We start from the raw sequence: 23,352 nt of genomic DNA on the forward strand, positions 1-23,352 counted from the left end.
GTAGCTCCACCGCAATGTTCACACTCCAAAGATTCTAACCAGTCACCTTGACTTTATGCTGATTAAAGCTTTGCATTTATGTAGCACATTTCATGTTTACAGGGTAATGCAAGTACTTCACAACTAACAAAGTACCTTTCATGTGCAGCTGTTACTGAAGTACAAGTCTGGGGCTACAAAGATCCCATAGAAAGCATTGACAAAAGTGACCAGACAGGTTCATTTATAAAATGTTAATGGAGTGAAAGATACTTATTAAGGCATCAAGAAATGCTACACTGCTCCCCAAAACATTGCCATCAAAATCTTGACATCCACCCAACAATGGTGCAGCATTCCCATAGTACAGCCCCTCTGGCAGTGCGCTGCTCCCTTAGTACTGACCCTCCGACAGTGTGGTGCACCGTCAGTACTGACTCCGACAGAGCGGTGCTCTCCCAATACTGACCCTACATCAATGCAGCGCTCCTTCTGTACTGACCCTCTGGCAGTGCAGCACTCCCTCAGCACTGACCCTCCAACAGTGTGGCACTCCCTCAGTACTGACCCTTCAACAGTAGAATGCTCCCTCAGTACTGACCCTCCGACAGTGCGGTGCTCCCTCAGTACTGATCCTCTTACAGTGTAGCATTCCCTCAGTACTGACCCTCCGACAGTCCAGCACTTCCTCAGTACTGCCCCTACGACAGGAGGCACTCCCTCAGCACTGACCCTCTGACAGTGCAGCATTATGTAATACTGAACTCTGACAGTGCAGTATCCCTCAGCATTATCCTCCAACAGTGTAGCACTCCTTCAGCACTCACCCTCCCACAGTCTGGCACTCCCTGGGCACTGACCCTCTGACACTGCAGCACTCCCTCATTACTGATCCTCTGACAGTGAAGCACTCCCTCAGCACTGACCCTCCGACAATGCAGTGTTTCCTCAGCACTGACCCTCGACTGTGCAACACTTAGTGCAGCATCTGACCCTCCAACAGCACGGTGTTCCAGCAGTACTAACACCACCTGCGGTGTGGCATTCTTTCACTACTGCACTGCTCCTTCTATCCTGACCCTCAAACCATACAGTTCTCTCTTCGTTCCACTCTGGGAATGTCATTGTAGATTTTTTTGTTCCATTCCCTGATGTATAGGTGATAGCGTTACCATTTAATACAGTCGCACGATTTACCTTACACAATAGTAACAAGAAACATACATCCAGATAAACAACTCGCGGCACTGACGCAAACTGATAGTTAAACGATTAAGGATTCAGATACACTCACAGACACCAAACGTGTTTCAACAACTCAGAGTATTGCAATGAAATACAAAGCAAAATACACCCAAACAGAATAAATTTAAGGCAGAGATGGGGAAGAATTTCTTCTGTCAGAAAGTAGTGAATCTGTGGAATTCTTTACCTCAGTAGTGTGTTGTGACCGCATCATTATGTATATTCAAGATGTGAAAAGGCAGATTTTTAATCACTAAGGGAACACTGTGGCAAAAAGACATGAAAATGGAATTGAGTTACCAGAGCAGCTTCAATAGGCTGAATGGCCTCTTTCTGCTTCTATACCTTATACTCAGCCATACAGCTGGAGGGTCAGGACTGAGGGAGCACCGCACTGTCAGAGGGTCAGTACTGAGGGAGGGCCACACTGTTGGAAGGTCAGTACTGAGGGAGGGCCACACTGTTGGAAGGTCAGTACTGAGGGAGTGCCGCACTGTCAGAGGGTCAGTACTGAGGGAGCGCTGCACTTTTGGAGGGTCAGTATTGAGGTAGGGCCACACTGTTGGTGGGTCAGTACTGAGGGAGCACCGCACTGTCAGAAGGTCAGTACTGAGGGAGCACCGCACTGTTGTAGGGTCAGTATTGAGGGAGTGCCGCACTGTCAGAGGGTCAGTGTTGAGGGAATGCCGCACTGTCAGAGGGTCAGTACTGAGGGAGCGCCGCATTGTTGGAGGGTCAGTATTGAGGGAGGGTCACACTGTTGGAGGGTCAGTACTGAGGGAGCGCCGCACTGTTGGAGGGTCAGTATTGAGGGAGTGCCACACTATCAGGGGGTCAGTACTGAGGGAGTGCCGCACTGTCAGAGGTTCAATACTGAGGGAGCACCGCACTGTTGGGGGGTCAGTATTGCAGGAGGGCCACACTGTTGGAGGTTCAGTACTGAGGGAGGGCCACACAGTCAGAGGGTCAGTACTGAGGGAGTGCGGCACTGTCAGAGGGTCAGTACTGAGGACATACCACACTGTCAGAGGGTCAGTACTGAGGGAGTGCCGCAATGTCAGAGGTCAGTACTGAGGGAGTGTCGCACTGTCAGAGGGTCAGTACTGAGGACATACCGCACTGTCAGAGGCTCAGTACTGAGGGAACGTCGCACAGTTGGAGGGTCAGTACTGAGGGAGTGCCACACTGTCAGAGGGTCGGTTTTGAGGGAGTGCCGCACTGTCGGAGGGTCAGTACTGAGGGAGCGCTGCATTGTCAGAGGGTCAGTACTGAGGGAGCGCCGCACTGTCGGAGGGTCAGTACTGAGGGAGTGCCATACTGTCAGAGGGTCAGTATTGAGGAAGTGCTGCACTGTTGGAGGGTCAGTACTGAGGGAGTGCCACACTGTCGGAGGATCAGTACTGAGGGAGTGCTGCACTGTCAGAGGGTCAGTACTGAGGGAGTGCTGCACTGTTGGAGGGTCAGTACAGAGGGAGTGCCACACTTTCAGAGGGTCAGTACTGAGGGAGTACCACACTGTCAGAGGGCCGGTACTGAGGGAGCGCCGCACTGTCAGAGGGTCAGTGCTGAGGGAGTGCCGCACTGTCAGAGGGTCAGTACTGAGGGAGTGCCGCACTGTCAAAATGTCAGTATTGAGGGAGTGCCACACTGTCAGAGGGTCAGTGCTGAGGGAGTGCCACACTGTCAGAGGGTCAGTACTGAGGGAGTGCCGCACTGTTGGAGGGTCAGTACTGAGGGAGTGCGCACTGTTGGAGGGTCAGTGCTGAGGGAGTGCCACACTGTCAGAGGGTCAGTACTGAGGGAGTGCGCACTGTTGGAGGGTCAGTACTGAGGGAGTGCCGCACTGTTGGAGGGTCAGTACTGAGGGAGTGCGCACTGTTGGAGGGTCAGTACTGAGGGAGTGCTGAACCATCAGAAGTGGTACAGAGGAAGCACTATACAATCTAAGGGAGGAGGTGGATCAAATAATTCAGTTGGCTGCTGTGAAGGAAATTATACAATTCCATATGATCATGGATACGGGTTGAATGGCTTCCCTCCACACTCACAGTACTGCCCAGTGATTGGGTGCAGAATGTGCAACAGCTGTGTAGTGTTAGGACACAGCAATGTGAACCGAACAGGCAGATGGAGCATCAGAAGGTCAGGAGAATTGGGAGTTTATCTCAGGAAGAACAAATAATGAGAGTTTTTACTCTGTTGAGTACATTTTGACTCTATATTTAATTTGAGTGTAATACAGATGTTGAAACATGTTTGCTGTCTGTGAATGTAACTGAGTCTATGATGGTTTAATTAACTGGTTACATCAATCCCATAAGTTGTATTGCTGGTTGGGAATTCCTTGTTGCTATTCAGTAAGGTCAATCAGTATAGTACTGCTGAGTGTGTTCTTTACAGTTTAACTGGCAACATTTTCACTTCCAGTCATAGAGTAATTGAGATGTACAGCATGGAAACAGTCCCTTCGGTCCAACTTGACCATGCTGACCAGATATCCCAAATTAATCTAGTCCCTTTTGCCAGCATTTGGTCCAATTCCCTCTAAACCCTTCCTATTCATGTACCTTTCCAGATGCTTTTTAAATGTTGTAACTGTACCAGCCTCTACCACTTCCCATGAAAAAGGTGCCCCTTAGGATCCTTTTAAATCTTCCTTTTCTCACCTTAAATCTATGCCCTCTGACTCCCTGACCCTGGAGAAAAGACCTTGGCTATTTATCCTAACCACGCTCCTCAAGATTTTATAAACCTCTATACTTGAGTCAGAGAACTGAAAAAAATCCACAATGACACTGCCTGTACAGTGTTGAGGGAATTCCGCACTGTTGGAGGGACAGTGCTGAGGGAGTGCCGCACTGTCAGAGGGTCAGTACTATGGGAGTACTGCACTGTCGGAGGGCAGTACTATGGTAGCACTGCGCTGTCGGAGGGTCAATGCTGAGGGAGTGCTGCACTGTCGGAGGATCAGTGCTGAGGGAGCACCACACCGTCAGAGGGTCATTGCTGAGGGAGCACCGCACTGTTGGAGAATCAGTGCTAACAGAGCACCACACTGTTGGAGGGTGCATACAGAGGGAGTGCGGCACTGTCAGAGGTGCCATCTTTCAAACACAATGATAAAGAACAGCCAGGACTCAGTTTATGGTGGGTGCAGAGTCTTGCACCCTATATTTTCAGAAAAGCATAGGAGTTATCCCTTGGTTTCATGGCAACTATTAATCCTGTGATCAACATCACATTGGTAATTTATCTAGTTGGACCCACAATGCTGTGAAGTGCCTTGGGATATCCTTAAGGGGGAGGAATGAAGGTACTACGTAAGTGTAAGTTTCTTTTTTTGAAGGATGTGATTCAGATCATCATGTCTTTGCTGGCTTTTTCAAACAGATGTCCAATTAATCCTCCTCTGTGCATCCTCTCTGTTCAGTTCTTATTTCATCCCTCAATTTTCCTCACCAAATCTACTCCTATATCACCTTCGACCATCCACTCAGGTAGCATCTTCCAACTCAATGTTTCCTCATGTGACATCCCTGCCAATCGCTTTATATCTGCGTCCTCTAGTTATCAGCCTGGCTCCATCTGGAAACACTTGCTTTTTCTTTACTCCATCTTAACTATTCGTGATTTTGAACAATTCGAATAAATCCCCTTTTTACCTTGCTCTGGGTTAAGGAGAGCAACCCAGCTGCTCTGGTCTCTCCACACAATAGAAAAGTAGAAGAAAGGGGCAGGAGTAGGCCACTCGACCTCCTCAATCCTGCTCCATCATTCAATACCATCATGGCTGATCTTTGAGCACAATATCCTAATCCCTCCCCCCTCATATCTCTTGATCCATTTAGCTATATCTGTCTCTTTAGTGATATCTGTATCTTCAGCAATATCTACTTCCTTCTTGAAAGCACAATGTACCGGCCTCAACCCACTGCCTGCGGGAGCGGATTTCACAAGCACACCACTTTCTGCTAAAGAAATTTCTCTTCATCTCTGTCCTGAAAGGTATTGGCCTTCTCTTTAAATTATAACCCCTGGTTCTGGGTTCGCCCTCCATCAGAAACATCCTTTCTACATCCAACCTGCCTAGTCTTTTTAGAATTTTATAGGTTTCTATGATATACCCCCAACCCTCATTCTTCTAAACTCCAGACAATACAATCCTAACCAACTCAATCTCTTCTCGTGTTAGCCCTGGAGTTGATCTGGTGAAGCTGCGCTGCCTCTATAGCAAGAACATCCTCCCTCAGGTAAGGAAGCAGACCACTCCTGGTCCCTTCTTGACAGATTTTCTCAATGGCCTTGAACACAATCTTGACGTATGGTTCCCAACATTGAATGGAATATTCCAGCTGTGATTAAATTAGGGAAGTATAAAGGCTTTCCTCTCTTAATGAGCTCCTATAGATTTTTTAATCAGCTCAACTCGTCCTCACATTAAAGTATTTCAAAGGATACGCCCTAGGTCATCAAATCATAGAACCCCTACAGTGTGAAAGCAGGCCATTCAGCCCACATCAACCCTCTGAAGAGCATCCCAACCCATCCATCTACCCTATCCCTGCTTTCCCCAACTAGTCTGCATATCCCGAGACACTATGGGCAATTTAGCACAGCCAATCCACAATTCTTTGGAAGGAAACAGGGAGAACATGCAAACTCCATACGGACAGTCGCCTGAAAGTGGAATTGAACCTGGGTCTCTGGAGCTGTAAAGCAGCAGTGCTAGCCACTGAGCCACCGTGCCATGCCAGCATGCGCGTCCTCAAAAAATGGTGGAAACAGTTCGCTTGCGTGTTTTGTAAGGCAGAGGTGGATAGATCCTCAGTAAGCAAGGGGGTGGGGCCGGGGGGTGAAAGGTTGTGGGGGTTAAATGGGATCATGGTGTAATCACATCAGACATAATCTCCTTGAATGGCAGAGCTGGCTTGAGAGGCCAATGTGAGCTTACATATCTATCTCCCTTTTCAGCAATATGCTATCCTAATACTATAATAAAGGTGTAATATTGTGAAGAACATTACTGAATAAACCCGGTGGAGCTGTTTTAAACAAGACCAGTGGAGCCTGCCTGCCGCAAAGTGACAAAAGCTGCATTTTGAACCGCTTCACATCCTTCACACAGGCCAACGCAGGGGAAAAAAAAGACATATTTACCACTTGGTGGGATTCTCCGAACGGAAATAGTTTTCTTACAAGAGCTTGCATGGAAGATCAGAAAAGAGAAACATTCATTTTGTTCAAATCCTACAATACAGCACAGCACAAACGCTACACCAGATCAGGTTGGCACGACTTAACTCGGTCACATTTCCCGGCTCCATTTAGAAGCAGAAACATGGATGAAACCAGCTATTGTTCAGATATCTGAGTCTGTGTCTGTGTTTACCAGAAAGAATAGTCACAAAGAGGCAAGGATACTGCCAACTCGTGTTCTTTACTCAAACGAAAGGATTCTGAGGTGGACGATGCACCATCGACATCACGAACTATTTAGACAATTCCTGGCCGAACAACAGATATAAAAGGGACCTAAGGGGCAACATTTTCACACAGAGGTTTGTGCGTGTATGGAATGAGCTGCCAGAGGAAGTGGTGGAAGCTGATACAATTACAGCATTTAAAAGGCATTTGGATGGGTATATGAATGGGAAGGGTTTGGAGGAATATGGGCCAGGTGCTGGCAGGTGGGACTAGATTGGGTTGGGATATCTGGTCAGCATGGACGGGTTGGACCGAAGGGTCTGTTTCCGTGCTGTACATCTGTATGACTCTAAGTAAAAGGCAAAAGGCACGGGGGGTAAAAAATGTGGTTTAATTTATTTAAATACAACAAACGTTGCCTGAAAACCAAATACAGACCAGCTGCTTTAACATTGCTGCCAAGAAGTTGAATGATGATGCTCACATCTTTTACAGTCACCAGTTCAATGAAGGATGATCTGGAGCCCAAGTGCCATCTCGAGACACGGCATCAGTTCAAACTGAGGGAAGGTGCTGGTACTAACTTGTGATATTACTGGATGAGTAATTCAGAACCACAGGCTAATGTGCGGAGTTAATGGGTACGAATCTGCTGCCGTGACAGATGGTGAAACTTGAATTCAGTCACAATCTAGAATGACGAAACGGAGCCGAATGGTGACCACTGCCAAATGTCATAAAAGCCATTAGGTTCACTAATCTCCTAAAGGGAAGGACATCTGCTGTCCTTATCCGGTCTGGCCCACATGATTTGCTCTCCTGGCAATTTGGGATGGACAGTAAATGCTGCCATAGCCAGCAATACCCACATTGTATGAACTAACTTTTAAAAACTGAAGCGACAAACTCAACAAGTTAGGCCAAACACCTCAAATGGCATTTGTCTTTAACCATATATTCTAGAACTGAGTAAAAATAACTAGCCATTTTTATAGCAAAGACAAGGACCACTCTGAAAATAAAGCATAAGGAAAGCTGATGCCATCTTGCACTGTGTCTGTAATTGACTGGATTCTATGGATTCTATTACCAATATAATAGAATTTGCTCAGACCTCAAATCTCTCACTTTTCTCAACTGAGCTTAGTGATGGATCTTTTGCTGTTTTCATGATTTCTGTTGCACAAATGACATAACTAAAGGCCACAGGGTACAGTGTGACATTTGGACAGATTTACTGGTACCCTGTGCTGTATTTGCTAACATGCATGACACAGCTTTCCCAACATTACATCACATGCAAGCCGATGATAGGCTTCTCTCACTTGTTGTTGCTGATTCAAAATCCTCGCTTCTCGTTGTGCCAACAACTTTCACCCTTTACCACCGCCATGTTGATCTCACATCATCTCTTACTCAATCTTATTCTGTGCCAACCAGAAAAACTTGCATTTATATAGCACTCTACATGACCACCGAGCATCTCAAAGTGCTTTACAGCCAATGAACTATGCTCAAAGTGTAGTCACTGTTGTCGATTAGTGGTAAGCAGCCAATTTGCACACAGCCAGCTCCCACAGTAGGACAATAATGACAAGATCATCTGTCTTCCTGATGGCAATTGAGGAATAAATACGTCCCCCACCCACCCCGACAACAGGGCGAACTCCCCTTTTCTTCTCTGAAATACATCCCATGGGATCTGTTACACACACCCAGACAGGGTCCCAGTTTAACAAGTCATCCCAAAGGGCAGCACCTCCAACAGAGCAGCATTCCCTCAGTACCGCACCAGGGACTCAGTCTGGATTGTAATGCTCAAGTCTTGGTGTAGGACTTGAACTCAGAACCACGCTGCAGCTGAGACTTAAATCTGGGCACTTCTTTAGCTTCCCCTTCCTGTCAACTCAGAGCGTCAGCAAATTCTTTATTCAAACAATTCCCTCGCCTGCTCTTTATCACCCTGGTGATGACTGGCCTGGTAAACGTCACCTCCTTCTGTTCAACTGTCCTTTCCTTCCTTTCATTATGACTATTTTTAAATAACTGAGACCTATCTTGAATGTCTCATGCCTTCTTTCTCAGTTCAGTTGCTCACATTTTGCAACGGGAAAGTCAAGACTGAGCTCTGGTAGTGTTGAGGCTTTGCCAATGATGCGTCATTACTGAAAATATTTGTATGAAACTTTTATTGTATAAAATAAACGATGATGTCTACAGCAACAGGCGAGGCTATTTTTTTCCTGTAGTCATTGAGCAGGAATTGGCAGCAAGTGGGACTATTAGTCAGAACAGATCCTATCTGACTCTTCTTATACACAATAATTTGCAAGGAAGTTCAAATTCACACTGTGGTGAACACTAGCTCTATTTAGCAGAAGCACGGCTCCCTGTTCCCAGCCCAGGGCAAACATCATGACTGATTTTGCAAGAGAACACTACGCTCTGTGGAGCTCGAAGCTTCCTGGGAATTGCTTATCCGGCTCAGTTAGACACGGATGAGTGGATCACCTCTGCTCTTGGCATAAGTTGGACATGGTCTGCTGGTAGTGTTCACTTCACCTGAAGCCGGAGTACACTTATAGAATCAGACATCAATCCCACTTCTCGCAGAGTCGGACCAGTCAGGTACCTCAGAAACCGAAGGGCAATTAACGAGAAGCAAACAGATGTCGTTCGGCCGAATGCCCCACAGAATTTTCAATGCTCTGCTTTTAGCTGTCTCAGCTCACACTCTTTAATTATGGCAAAATGTTTATCTTACCCTTGTCAGCTGCAGCTGTGTGCAGTATACAATAGAGTCTCGCTCTCGCCAATACAGCAGAGTAGACAGCAACCAGCCATTGTCCCCTCCCCCAACACAGACAGGAATCTCAACGTTGCTGCCATCACCCAGGCTGACACCAACTCACAAAGCTCCACCATGCAGTCCTCAGCACACCATGGCCTAGTTTTAAACCAGTGTGGAGGTGCTGGTTAACTAACCTGTTTAGTACAGAAATCATCACTGAAAGGGAGGTGGAAAGTTCTCTCAGAAAGAGTAATTACAGTAGGGCGGTGGAGGTGGTAGTGTCCCTACCTCTGAGCTACAAACAGAATAAAACAGTGTTATAGAACTGGAGGTGGCCATTTGGTCCATTGTATCTGCATCAGTTCAAAGAGCAGTATGACTTAGTGCCATTCTCCTGCCCTTTCCCCTGTACCCTTGCACATTGTTTCTGTCCAAATAATCATCCAATGTTCTCACGGAAGCCTCAGTTGAACCTGCCTCTACCACACTTCCAGTCAGTTTTCCACATCCTAACAACTCACTGTGTGAAAAGGCTTTCCTTACATCATATTTACTACATTTGCAAATCACTTTTAATCTGTGCCCTCTCCTTTGATGAACATTGGGGCAAATGAGTCCTTAGTTTAATGCCTCATTCAAAAAGAACAACTCAAAGAGCACAGCTCTCCCTCAGTGCAGCTTCTCCAGTCGCAGCCCTCCCTCAGTGCAACTTCTCCAGTCGCACAGCCCTCCCTCAGTGCAGCCTCTCCAGTCGCACAGCCCTCCCTTAGTGCAGCCTCTCCAGTCGCACAGCCCTCCCTCGGTGCAGCCTCTCCAGTTGCACAGCCCTCCCTCAGTGCAACTTCTCCAGTCGCACAGCCCTCCCTCAGTGCAGCCTCTCCAGTCGCACAGCCCTCCCTCAGTGCAACTTCTCCAGTCGCATAGCCCGCCCTCCGTTCAGCCCCTCAGCCGCACAGCATTCTCTTGGGGCTGCCTCTCCAGTCGCATAGCCCTTCCTCCATTCAGCCCCTCAGCTGCACAGCTCTCTCTTGGGGCTACTCCTCCAGTCGCACAGCCCTCCCTTGGTGCAGCCTCTCCAGTCGCACAGCTATCCCTCCATTCAGCCCCTCAGCTGCACAGCTCTCTCTTGGAGTTGCCTCTCCAGCCAAATAGCCCTCCCTCAGTGCTGCCCTTCCAGCCCTCCAAAGCTGTGACAATATCATGGGACTACCAACCTAACTGCACCTTTACCACAAGGACTGCAGCAGTTTAAAGGCAAGACTCTCCGTCAGCACCTTCACAAGGGACAATTCGAAGGTGATCATGAGGGCCTGGTCATTATGCAGCAGAATGCTGTGATCACAGAATTACAATCATCTCCTGAGCAGTGAGCACAGACTGACTGTATGTGTTGGGAGCACTGTGATAGTTCCCAAAATAGATGTAACTTACCACTGATTATCTCTAGCTGCACAGTTTATCTTTTTGCAACTAGACTGGCTCCATTAAATAAACAAAGGGAAAGCAAACACTAAATATAGGCAAACAAAATTCCAATGCGTGTTGTAAAAGGACATGCATGTTTGTGCACACAAATCAATTCCATCCTGGTTAAACAGTAACTGCAGCTCCCCAGGCCTTCAGTGAATGCAGTCAGTCACATCAGTCCTCACAGTAAACCCTTCCCCCAGCACCAATCAGAATTCTCAATTGGAATGGAGGAGGCTAGTTAGACCAAGAGCCTGTTACACCTTTCAAAGGGCCCAGGTGGTCTTTGATCCAAATCCATATACCTTTCCCACAACATCTTAGCTTAGAAAAACCAAAGGACCTCAATACTTTTAAGACTGACAATTTATCCAGCACCAATTGCCAATTCTGTTTTTTTATTCACTGATAGGCATTGCTAGCTGGGCCAACATTTATTGCCCTTGAGAAGTTAATGGTGAGCTGTATTTTTGAACCACTGCAGTCCATGGTGCTGTTGTTAAGGAGGGAATTCCAGCATTTTGACCCTATGACAGGGAAGAAACAACGATGTGTTTCCAGGTCAGGATCTATGACCCTCCTCGGCTAAGTTTGTTTCCTTCTGCTTGGATCTCTAAGAATGGAAATCAACATTGGGAATGGCGTTGGCATATCAGTCCAAATGTGTGGACCCTTGGCATGCCTGAGCAGCTTAGAGAGAACGTTGCTCAGGATGTTGAGAAGCTGGGAGGGGAGCTGGTAGGTGGTGGTGTTCCCATGTATCTGCTGCCATACCTGCTGTCTCAGGAACCTTGGCAATTTTCGACAGTGCATCTTGTAGTACAGTGCAATACACATTGCTGCTAAACAGAGACATACACGGGAATTTCTAGAGGCCAGGCATTCAAACCAGGACTCCATTAACAAACATATCGATTTGGACCCCATTTACCAACCTCTCAGAATCAGAACCAGAAATGATAGCAGCTACCACAACAGACCAAGACAGATAAATAGCAAGCGGGACAGAACACCAATCCTTCACCAGAGGCTCACTGATGATGTTAGCTAGCATGGTAACGAAAAGTCTGAGAACAAACCTACCAGCTCAGCAAGCAAACTTACAACCTGTTAGACTGCTGCTATTGAGCATTGATGGAGGGACCCACCGAATGTTTGAAAGTCTTCTGTTTTGTCATTTTTAGATCTAGAGACTGGCTTCTCAGTTTAGATTAGAATCCCTACAGTGTGGAAACAGGCCATTCGGCCTAACCTCCATACTGACCCTCTGAAGAGTAACCCACCCAGACCCATTTCCCTCTGACTAATGCACCTAACACTATGGGCAATTTAGTGTGGCCAATTCACCCCTAGTGTGGATGCCTACACTAGGAACCACATGCTACAGTTTTGTCCATTCAATTAATATATCAATGTCGCTTTGCAATTCTGTTTTTCATCTAAGCAGACTACAATATCACTTAGCCACCAGGTCTTTGACAAATCTGGATATATGGCTTTTTGCTCTATCGTCTCAGATGTTAATGAATACTGTGAATAATTATATATACCAATGCAGAGCATCACTCATCACCTCGTATCGACAGGAGTACCTGCCTATTATCCCTACTTCTTTCTTTCTGTCACAAAGTACTTTTTAGAGCCAGGGTTTGAATATTACATACACAAAATCAGCAGCTCACCCACCAGAGTTAAATAAATAAGGAATTAATTAAGCTTGTGAAAAGCTTAATTCACCCCAATATTTGTCATAGCTTGGCCAGTCCATTTTCTCATTAGAGTGATGACTTAAGTGTCATCACTTCTCACCGTAGCCAGTGTAAGAAATTGAACCCATGCTGTTGGCATCTCTCTGAATTACAAACCAGCCATCCAAGCTAACATCACTACCCTTCAGAAAATCCCTTCTCACCTGAGATCAATCTAGTGAACTTTTCTGGACTGCCGTCAATTTCAGTGTAACTTATCTTTAGATAAGGGACCCAAAACTATTCACAGTGTTCCAACTGTGGTCTGTCTAGTACTTTGCATTGGTCTAACAAACCTTCCCCACTTTTATACTCCATTCCCTCTGAAATAAAACCCAACACTCCATTTGCCTTCGTTATTTCCTGCTAAACTTGGATGCTGGCTTCTTGTGATTTATGCATAAGGCCTTCCCAATTCCCCTTGTGTTGTTGCTTCCTGCAGTCTTTCTCCATATTCATAATATTCAGCTCCTCTCGGTCAAGGGTAAAGGTCAAGTTGCCATAGTTCCTGAAGACCACAGAGCTTCAATCTCATTAGAGACAGGCAAGGGGTGGGTTTGAGAAGGCAGCACCTTCACAGTAACCTCAGTTGGTGTTGGAATTGAGTAATACGTTGTTGACGTTACTCTGCATTGCAAACTAGCCATCCGGCCAACTTAGTCAACCAACCTCAAATTCTCTATTCTTCGCGTCAAAGTACATAACCTCATTCCTCCCCCACGTTATATTCTACTGCCAAATGCTCAGCTTAATGTGTTTATATCCGTCTGCAGACTGTGTCATCCTCATTACTTGCCTTCTCATCTATTTTCATCATCTGCAAACCTGGCTATTGTCCAATGATTTTCATTATCCAAGTCATTAATATATATTGCTCCAGCTCACATCCCCACAGACACTACTAACTATAGAGTGAAATCCCGTTATCCCAACTCTATTGTCTATTAGTTCACCAATCATCTACGACATACTGCCTCTAACAACAAAGGCTACTACCTTATTATGTAGCATAATGTGCAACGCCTTATCAAATGCTTTCAGACACCCAAATAAAATCCATCAACTGTTTACCCGTTATCTATCCTGCTTGGTCCTGCGTGAAAAATTCTTACAAATTTGTCAGCCTTAATTTTTCCTTCATGAAGCTATGCTGCCTCTTATCTGTTAGATTATGAATTCCAAATGCTCTGCTATTCCTTCTTTTATAATAGTCTCTGACATTTTCAAACAACAGATGTTAAGCTAACTTGTGCATAGTTTCTGTCTCCTGTTTTTAAATAAAGATGTTCCTTGGCAGTTTTCCAATCCTCTGGGACTACTCCAGAATGTAAAGATTCCTTCAAGATTACCACCAGTGTACCCATTATCTCTGCAACTACACCTCTGCACTATGGAAACATTGTCCCCTGTTCACCAGTCACTTTATATCGAATTTGAACTAACGAAAGCGCATTGTAGCAGAACAATCTCTACTTCTTTGAATATCCTAGGACGGTACCCCACCAAGTATATTTCATCAATTATTACAAAATGGTTGAGTGAGTTTTGTTTGACAATGAACCAATAATTCTGTTTGCTAAGTAACCAGGTTGTGGATCTTTTTGCTTAAAAGAACTAGTTTGGATAAGGTCTTCTTGGTAACTAAAAAAACTATTTTTAATTGTATGTTGTGACCATGACCACTGAGTAGTGGACCCCTGGTGCACTCCTTCAGAGAAGCTGTAACAGGATCCAAGTCTTTGTTAAAGGCAGTGATGCACTGTCCTCTCCCAGCACTGATTCGGAATGGAAGATAGCTTAAAACAGACGCTGATGCAGAGATTCCGTGTCCAGGGAGGAATGAGATGGTGCTTTTATTGAACATCATTGCCGCTTACTCACTGCCAAGTAGCAGTGAATATTCCTTGTTTTGTTCCAGTCTCACTCACTTTGTTGCTAGGTCTTCTGTACGGGGCGCACATCAATGAGATCAGCATCGTGGTGGCAGAAGATACGTCAATTAACAATTGCTCACTCAGCTTACAGTTCCCTATCATTAACACCTACAGCTTAGAACTGATTAACAGTCAGGTCTCACTGACAGGTCAATTTGAAATGCTTCCATGGAATGTGGCTGTCACTTTAACACCAGCATGTGTTGTCTATCTCTAATGGCTCTCGAAATGAGTGGCTATTTCAGAGGGCAATTAAGAGTCAAGCATATTGCTGTAGAACTGGAGTGATATGTAGGTCAGGTTAAGGATGACAGATTTTGTTGTGCAAGGCCTTTAAGAACCTCAGATGATCTACTAATGATGTCATGGAACTTCCCCAACAGGGCACAAATAGTACAGCGTGGGCTGAGTTGAACATTAAAAGATGGATGTGTGTGAAAAGGCAGAGAACACTCTGAAGAATTAACAGTAGGATTAGAGCCTTGCATGTCTCAGATTACCACCAATAGTAATATTTAGCATTAAAATTCTATAAACACAGCTCTGAAAAAACCCACGGTTAAAGACAGTTTTTGATTTTGCTTCCTCTTGAACAGTCCCCTTCAACTCAAATTCTCAGATGTGGACACTAAACCACATGCCAAATTAGATTTCTTTCTGAAAGAGTGTAGGATGTTTTACAACCATCGGTACTTGTGATTGACATCACAGAGACTAGCTTTCAATTACAGATGTATTAAATGAATTTAAATTCCACAGCGACCCTGATGGAAATCCATGTCCCTGGAGCATTAGACTGTATCTCCAGATTACGAGAAAATCCCACAACTCTCCTCTGTTAACCAGACAACTTGCTTTCATTATAAACAAAATACTTGAACTATCCAATAGTTAAGCAATAGAGTAAAAGAGTCATACAGTTGTACAGCATGGAAGCAGACCCTTTGGTCCAATTCGTCAATGCCGACCAGATATCCAAAATCAATCTAGTGCCATTTGCCAACACTTGGAGCATATCACTCTAAACCCTTCCTATTCATATATCCATCCAGATGCCTTTTACATGTTCAAATTGTACCAGCCTCTACCACTTCCTCTGGCAGCTTATTCCAGACACACACCATACTCTACATGAAAAAGTTGCCCCTTAGCTCCCTTTTAAATCTTTCCCCTCTTACCTTAACTTTATGCCCTCTAGTTTTGGATTCCCCCACGCCAAGGAAAAGACCTTGTCCATTTACCCTATCCACGTCCCTCATGATTTTATAAACCTCCATAAGGTCACCCCTCAGCTTATTACGCTCCAGGGAAAACAGCCTCAGCCTATTCAGCCTCCCCCTATAGCTCAAATCCTCCAACCCAGGCAATATCTCTGTGAATCTTTTCTGAACCCTTCCATATTTCACAACATCCTTCCTAATGCAGGGAAACCAGAATTGCACGCAATATTCCAATGTCCTATACAGCTGCAACATCACCTCCCAACTCCTGTACTCAATACACTAATCAATAAAGACAAGCATACCAACCACTTTTTTCACTATCCTGTCTGCCTGCGACTCCATTTTCAAGGAACTATGAATGTGCACTCCAAGGTCTCTTAGTTCAGCAATACTCCCCTGGGCCTTCTCATTAAGTTATTAATCCTGCTCTGATTTGCCTTTCCAAAATGCAGCATCTCGCATTTACCTAAATTAAACTCCATCTGCCACTCTTCAGCCTATTGGCCCATCTGATCAAAATCCCATTGTACTCTGAAGTAATCTTCTTCGCTGTCCACTACACCTCCAAATTTGGTGTCATCTGCAAACTTACTAACTATACTTCCAATGTTCACATCCCAAATCATTAAATAAATTATGAAAAGCAGTGGACCTAGCACTGATCCTTGTGGCACACCACTGATCACAGGCATCCAGTCTGAAAAACAACCCTCCAATACCACCTTTTGTCTTTTATCTTTGAGCCAGTTCTGTATCCAAATGGCTAGCACTCCCTGTATTCCATGTGATCTAACTTTGCTGTAGGGAACCTTGTCGAACCTTGTCCATACAGATCATGTCCATTGCTCTGCCCTCATCAATCCTATTTGTTACTTCTTCAAAAATCTCAAACAAGTTAATGAGGTATGATTTCCCATGCACAAAGCCATGATGACTATCCATAATCAGTCCTTGCCATTCAAATTACATGTAAATTTTATCCCTCAGGATTTGCTCCAACAACTTTACCACCAATAGTGTCAGGCTTACCTATCTATAGTTCCATGGCTTTTCCTAACCACCTTTCTTAAAAAATGACACCATGTTTGCCAACCTCCAGTCTTCTGGCACCTCACCTGTGACTCTCAATGATCTAAAATTCTCAGTAAGAGGCCCAGCAATCACTTCCCTAGCTTCCCACAGAGTTCTAAAATACACTTGATCAGGTCCTGGGGATTTATGCATTTTAAGATGTCCAGCACCTCCTCCTCTGTGATATGGTCATTTTTCAAAATGTTGATATTTATTTCCCCATGTTCTCTATCTTCCACGTCCTTCTCCACAGTAAACTCTGATGCAAAATTCTCATTAGTATCTCCCCCATCTTCTGTGGTTCCAGTTCTATGCCGCCTTGCTGATCTTCGAGGGGCCCTATTCTCTCCCTAGTCACCCATTTGTCCTTAATGTATTTGTAGAATCCCTTTAGATTCTCCTTAACCCTATTTACCAAAACTATCTCATGTCCGCTTTTTGCCCTCCAGATTTCCCTCCTTCTGCCTTTATACTCTATTCAGGATTCACTCAATCTCTGCTGTCCATGCCTGACATATGCTTCCTTCTTATTCCTAACAAATATCTCAATTTCTCTAGTCATCCAGCAGTCCCTACACCTACTAGTCTTACCCTTCACCCTAACAGGAGTATATTGTCTCTGGACTCTCGTTATCTCATTTTTGAGTGTTCCCGTTTTCCAGCCGTCCCTTCAGCTGCAAACATCTGCCCCCAATCAACTGTTAAAAGCTCTTGCCTAATACTGTCAAAATTGGCCTTCCTCCAATTTAGAACTTCAATTTTTAGATCCACCAGAGGCAAGAGAAACAAACTTTGTCTTTAACTTTCATGTTCAACAGATAACAGCACTATCTGCTTAATTTCAAACTTCCAACACCAAAAGAGTTTTGTTGCATTTTTGCAGTTTCATTTGCATTTTTTAAAGATCAAACTCTCAAATGTCAAACTGAATTTCAGCTTCAGAAATACTTACCAGAATCCTCACTTGCACCAAACTTTTTGTGTATCCTACAGTCTTTTACCAAACACCGGCGTCGGATCTTTTGAAATGAAACAAATACAATATTAATACAAACTAAGATTGCTGAGAAACCTCAGAATATTCAGAAGAATCTGCAGCAGGGTTGTTATGGAGTACTTTCAATTTCTGTTGTGAGTTTAATAAAACGATTCAAGTTTGCAATATTCTCTCTCTGGATAAAGTTATAATTTAAAACTGGGCAAGAATGGAATATGATTTTCCAAAACTACCATTCCTTCATTGCCCTTTCACATGCTTACTTTCCTTCTCTTCCCGCAATAACTCTCTGCTCTCCCTCTCTCTTTCTCCTCCTCCCTCTATCCTTCTCTGCTCTCACTCTCTCAGCATCTTTCCCTCTCTCACTCTCTCTCGTTCTCCCTCTCTCCCCCTCCACCCACACCCTCTCCTCAGTCCTTTCACATTCTCTCTATTCTGGTTCCAGTCAATCGGAGTTGACTTGGAGCACCGAGGTTCTTCCCCAAGACTGGGAGCTCCTGTTCCCCGGGATCACCGGTTCCCAGTGCTGGGATCTCTCTCTCGCTCCCTCCTCCCAGTTCCCAGTTTCGGGTCTCTCTCTCTCTCTCTCTCTCTCTCTCTCTCCTCCCTGGTTCCCGCTGCTGGGATCTCTCTCTCTCTCTCTCCCAGTTCTTGGTGCTGGGATCTCTCTCTCTCCCAGTTCTTGGTGCTGGGATCTCTCTCTCTATCCCCGGTTCCCGGTGCTGGGATCTCTCTCTCTCTATCCCCGGTTCCCGGTGCTGGGATCTCTCTCTCTCTATCCCCTGGTTCCCGGTGCTGGGATCTCTCTCTCTCTATCCCCCGGTTCCCGGTGCTGGGATCTCTCTCTCTCTATCCCCTGGTTCCTGGTGCTGGGATCTCTCTTTCTCTATCCCTGGTTCCCGGTGCTGGGATCTCTCTCTCTCTATCCCCTGGTTCCCGGTGCTGGGATCTCTCTCTCTCTATCCCCTGGTTCCCGGTGCTGGGATCTCTCTTTCTCTATCCCTGGTTCCCGGTGCTGGGATCTCTCTCTCTCTATCCCCTGGTTCCCGGTGCTGGGATCTCTCTCTCTCTATCCCCTGGTTCCTGGTGCTGGGATCTCTCTCTCCCCCGGTTCCCGGTGCTGGGATCTCTCTCTCTCTCTCCCCTGGTTCCCGGTGCTGGGATCTCTCTCTCTCTATCCCCGGTTCCCGGTGCTGGGATCTCTCTCTCTCTCTCCCCCCCCTGGTTCCCGGTGCTGGGATCTCTCTCTCTCTCTCCCCCCTGGTTCCCGGTGCTGGGATCTCTCTCTCTCTCTCCCCCCTGGTTCCCGGTGCTGGGATCTCTCTCTCTCCCCCGGTTCCCGGTGCTGGGATCTCTCTCTCCCTCTCCCCCGGTTCCCGGTGCTGGGATCTCTCTCTCTCCCCCTGGTTCCCGGTGCTGGGATCTCTCTCTCTCCCCCTGGTTCCCGGTGCTGGGATCTCTCTCTCCCCCCTGGTTCCCGGTGCTGGGATCTCTCTCTCTCCCCCTGGTTCCCGGTGCTGGGATCTCTCTCTCTCCCCTGGTTCCCGGTGCTGGGATCTCTCTCTCCCCCCTGGTTCCCGGTGCTGGGATCTCTCTCTCTCCCCTGGTTCCCGGTGCTGGGATCTCTCTCTCTCCCCCGGTTCCCGGTGCTGGGATCTCTCTCTCTCCCCCCCTGTTCCCGGTGCTGGGATCTCTCTCTCTCCCCCCCTGGTTCCCGGTGCTGGGATCTCTCTCTCTCCCCTGGTTCCCGGTGCTGGGATCTCTCTCTCTCCCCCGGTTCCCGGTGCTGGGATCTCTCTCTCTCTCTCTCCCCCGGTTCCCGGTGCTGGGATCTCTCTCTCTCTCTCTCCCCCGGTTCCCGGTGCTGGGATCTCTCTCTCTCCCCCGGTTCCCGGTGCTGGGATCTCTCTCTCTCCCCCCCTGTTCCCGGTGCTGGGATCTCTCTCTCTCCCCCCCTGGTTCCCGGTGCTGGGATCTCTCTCTCTCCCCTGGTTCCCGGTGCTGGGATCTCTCTCTCTCCCCCGGTTCCCGGTGCTGGGATCTCTCTCTCTCTCTCTCCCCCGGTTCCCGGTGCTGGGATCTCTCTCTCTCCCCTGGTTCCCGGTGCTGGGATCTCTCTCTCTCCCCCGGTTCCCGGTGCTGGGATCTCTCTCTCTCTCTCCCCCCCGGTTCCCGGTGCTGGGATCTCTCTCTCTCCCTCTCCCCTGGTTCCCGGTGCTGGGATCTCTCTCTCTCTCTCTCCCCCGGTTCCCGGTGCTGGGATCTCTCTCTCTCCCTCTCCCCTGGTTCCCGGTGCTGGGATCTCTCTCTCTCTCTCTCCCCCGGTTCCCGGTGCTGGGATCTCTCTCTCTCCCTCTCCCCTGGTTCCCGGTGCTGGGATCTCTCTCTCTCTCTCCCCCCCGGTTCCCGGTTCCCGGATCCCGGGAGAAGTTACGGTCCTGACCTGCTCCGGGCTCCGGCCGCCACTTTATTCCTTTCGCTTTTCCCTGGCGGAAATGGGAAGGAAAAGGGGGCGGAGGCCGGAGCCAGATCCGCTCCTGGAGCAGGACTCGATCCCTTCAAATCCGTGGAATGGGACTCGATCCCATCAAACCACATTGTCTGGAGTCGATCTCATTAACTACCAGCGCGTCTCCACCCGATCCGAACAGATCCCAACAGACTGGCCACCACTGGACCCGATCCCATCAAATCCCGGGAACTGGACCCGATTCCCGTTAAGATTCCCAGCAATAGGACCTGATCCCAGTAAAACACCCCAGAATCAGTAACAGGACAATCCCAGCATAGAGTCCTACAGCACTGAAAGAGACCCTTCGGCCCTACTCCTCTATGCCTACCAGATTTCCTAAACTGAACTAGTCCCTCTTGATTGCGAGGGATCCAATTCCAATACGATTTCAGGAAAAGTGTCCAAACCCCACACATTGCCACTAAATGGCACCCAATCTCAATATGAACCTGATCTGAGCCCATTGCAATCCCAGCAATGGATCCTGATCCCAATGTAATGCCTTTAATTCTGACCTATCCCAATCAAATCAAAGACAAAAATTGGAAGGAACTCTCTCCACTGATGCTGCCCACAGACCAGCCCTTGTCTTTGCTTCAGTTAGCTGGCATCAATTGTTTGGAAAATGCTGGAATCTATTGGCAAGGAAATCATAACAAGGCACAATGAAAACCAATGTCTACTCAGACAGAGCCAGCATGGCTTTATGAGACAGGATCAGTTTAAAAATGTTATTAAATTTTTCAAAGATATAACGAATAAGGGGTTGCTAAAGCAGAGCCAGATTTCACATATTTAGATTTTCAAAAAGTAGAATACAGGACCATGGATTTTGGGGGCGTGGTGGTGATGGTATTACAGATTACTCAGGGAATCTGAGTTACTATCGCAACATACAGGTTAGGAGTAGTACCAGGCACATTCCTGCCTAATACAACACTGACCTTGAAGTGTGTTTGAAGGATTTAGAAATCAGTATTCGGCCCGTTTGCCAAGTTATGAAGAGTTTCCTTGGACATCGAGACCTGGACTGGGACTCAAACTCCGAGCTTCTAATGAGGAAAGGTTGGATAAGCGAGGCTGGTACCTGCAGTTCAGAAAAGGATATGTGCAACACTCAATGCCAGTCTGCACCATGCAAATGCCAAGCAATGACCGCCCCCATCGCCACTCACCATCCTGACTTGGAAATATGATTTGCAGATGATGGTGTTCCCATGTATCTGCTACCCTTGTTCAGGGTGCAGTATGTTCTGGAGCACAAGTCTTCAGGACTACAGCTGGGCTTTTGCCAGTGCTACTGCTTTGTCAGTGCTCAGTGTCCGCAATCCTTCCTTGATATCATGTGGAGTGAAACAAATTGGCCAAAGACTGGCATCTGTGATGCCAGGGACCTCTGGAGGAAGCTAGGCTGGATCATCCACTCAGGAATGCTGGCTGAAGACTGGTGCGCATTTTTCAGCTTTATCTTGTGCACTTTCCCCTTTCCCCGTCATTGAGTATGGGGCTACTCACAAAGCCTCCTCCTCCAGTGTTGGGCATTCAACAAGGTTCCCCATGGGAGACTGATTAGCAAAGTTAAATTTCACGGAATACAGGGAGAACTAGTCATTTGGATACAGAACTGGCTCAAAGGTAGAAGACAGAGGGTGGTGGTGGAGGGTTGTTTTTCAGACTGGAGGCCTGTGACCAGTGGAGTGCCACAAGGATCAGTGCTGGGTCCTCTACTTTTTATCATTTACATAAATGATTTGGATGCGAGCATAAGAGGTACAGTTAGGAAGTTTGCAGATGACACCAAATTTGGAGGTGTAGTGGACAGCGAAGAGGGTCACCTCAGATTACAACAGGATCTTGACCAGATGGGCCAATGGGCCGAGAAGTGGCAGATGGAGTTTAATTCAGATAAATGCGAGGTGCTGCATTTTGGGAAAGCAAATCTTAGCAGGACTTTTACACTTAATGGTAAGGTCCTAGGGAGTGTTGCTGAACAAAGAGAGTTTGGAGTACAGGTTCATAGCTACTTGGAAGTGGAGTTGCAGGTAGATAGGATAGTGAAGAAGGCGTTTGGTATGCTTTCCTTTATTGGTCAGAGTATTGAGTACAGGAGTTGGGAGGTCATGTTGTGGCTGTACAGGACATTGGTTAGGCCACTGTTCTGGTCTCCTTCCTATTGGAAAGATGTTGTGAAACTTGAAAGGGTTCAGAAAAGATTTACAAGTATGTTGCCGGGGTTGGAGGATTTGAGCTATAGGGAGAGGCTGAACAGGCTGGGGCTGTTTTCCCTGGAGCGTCGGAGGCTGAGGGGTGACCTTATAGAGGTTTACAAAATTATGAGGGGTTTACAAAATTATAGTGATTTGTATCTGCCACTTCTGATTGTCAGTTCCAGCTGTCTGCTGCAGTGGCCGGTATATTGGATCCAGGTTGATGTGCTTATTGATTGAATCTGTGGATGAATGCCATGCCTCTAGGAATTCTTTGGCTGTTCTCTGTTTGGCTTGTCCTGTAATAGTAGTGTTGACCCAGTCGAATTCATGTTGCTTGTCATCTGCGTGTGTGGCTACTAAGGATAGCTGGTCGTGTCGTTTCGTGGCTAGTTGGTGTTCATGGATGCGGATCGTTAGCTGTCTTCCTGTTTGTCCTATGTAGTGTTTTGTGCAGTCCTTGCATGGGATTTTGTACACTACCTTGGTTTTGCTCATGCTGGGTACCGGGTCCTTCATCCTGGTGAGTTGTTGTCTGAGAGTGGCTGTTGGTTTGTGTACTGTTATGGGTCCTAGTGGTCGCAGTAGTCTGGCTGTCAGTTCAGAAATGTTTTTGATGTATGGTAGTGTGGCTAGTCCTTTGGGTTGTGGCATGTCATTGTTCCATTGTCTTTCCCTTAGGCATATGTCATCCACATATCTGACCCAGAGTTTGGGTTGAATTTGCGGTAAGACTGTTTGTTCTAACCTTTGC

The 23,352-nt window shown here is 46.7% G+C and overlaps 1 protein-coding gene across 1 annotated transcript in view; it reads right to left on the reverse strand.

Annotated features, from left to right (window-relative positions):
• The window catches only part of LOC132824885 (tetraspanin-9-like), a 193,191-nt gene extending 172,769 nt beyond the window's left edge, over positions 1-20,422 (reverse strand). The window contains exons 1-2 of the mRNA XM_060839717.1: positions 20,323-20,422; positions 17,835-17,901 (exon numbers count right to left, since the gene is read on the reverse strand). The gene's annotated coding sequence lies outside the window, so the exon portion shown is untranslated. The remainder of the gene's footprint in view (positions 1-17,834; positions 17,902-20,322) is intronic.
• Positions 20,423-23,352: the final 2,930 nt, after the last annotated feature.

The sequence above is a fragment of the Hemiscyllium ocellatum genome, chromosome 19 (genome assembly GCF_020745735.1).
Source record: "Hemiscyllium ocellatum isolate sHemOce1 chromosome 19, sHemOce1.pat.X.cur, whole genome shotgun sequence".
Classification (NCBI taxonomy): Eukaryota; Metazoa; Chordata; class Chondrichthyes; order Orectolobiformes; family Hemiscylliidae; genus Hemiscyllium; species Hemiscyllium ocellatum.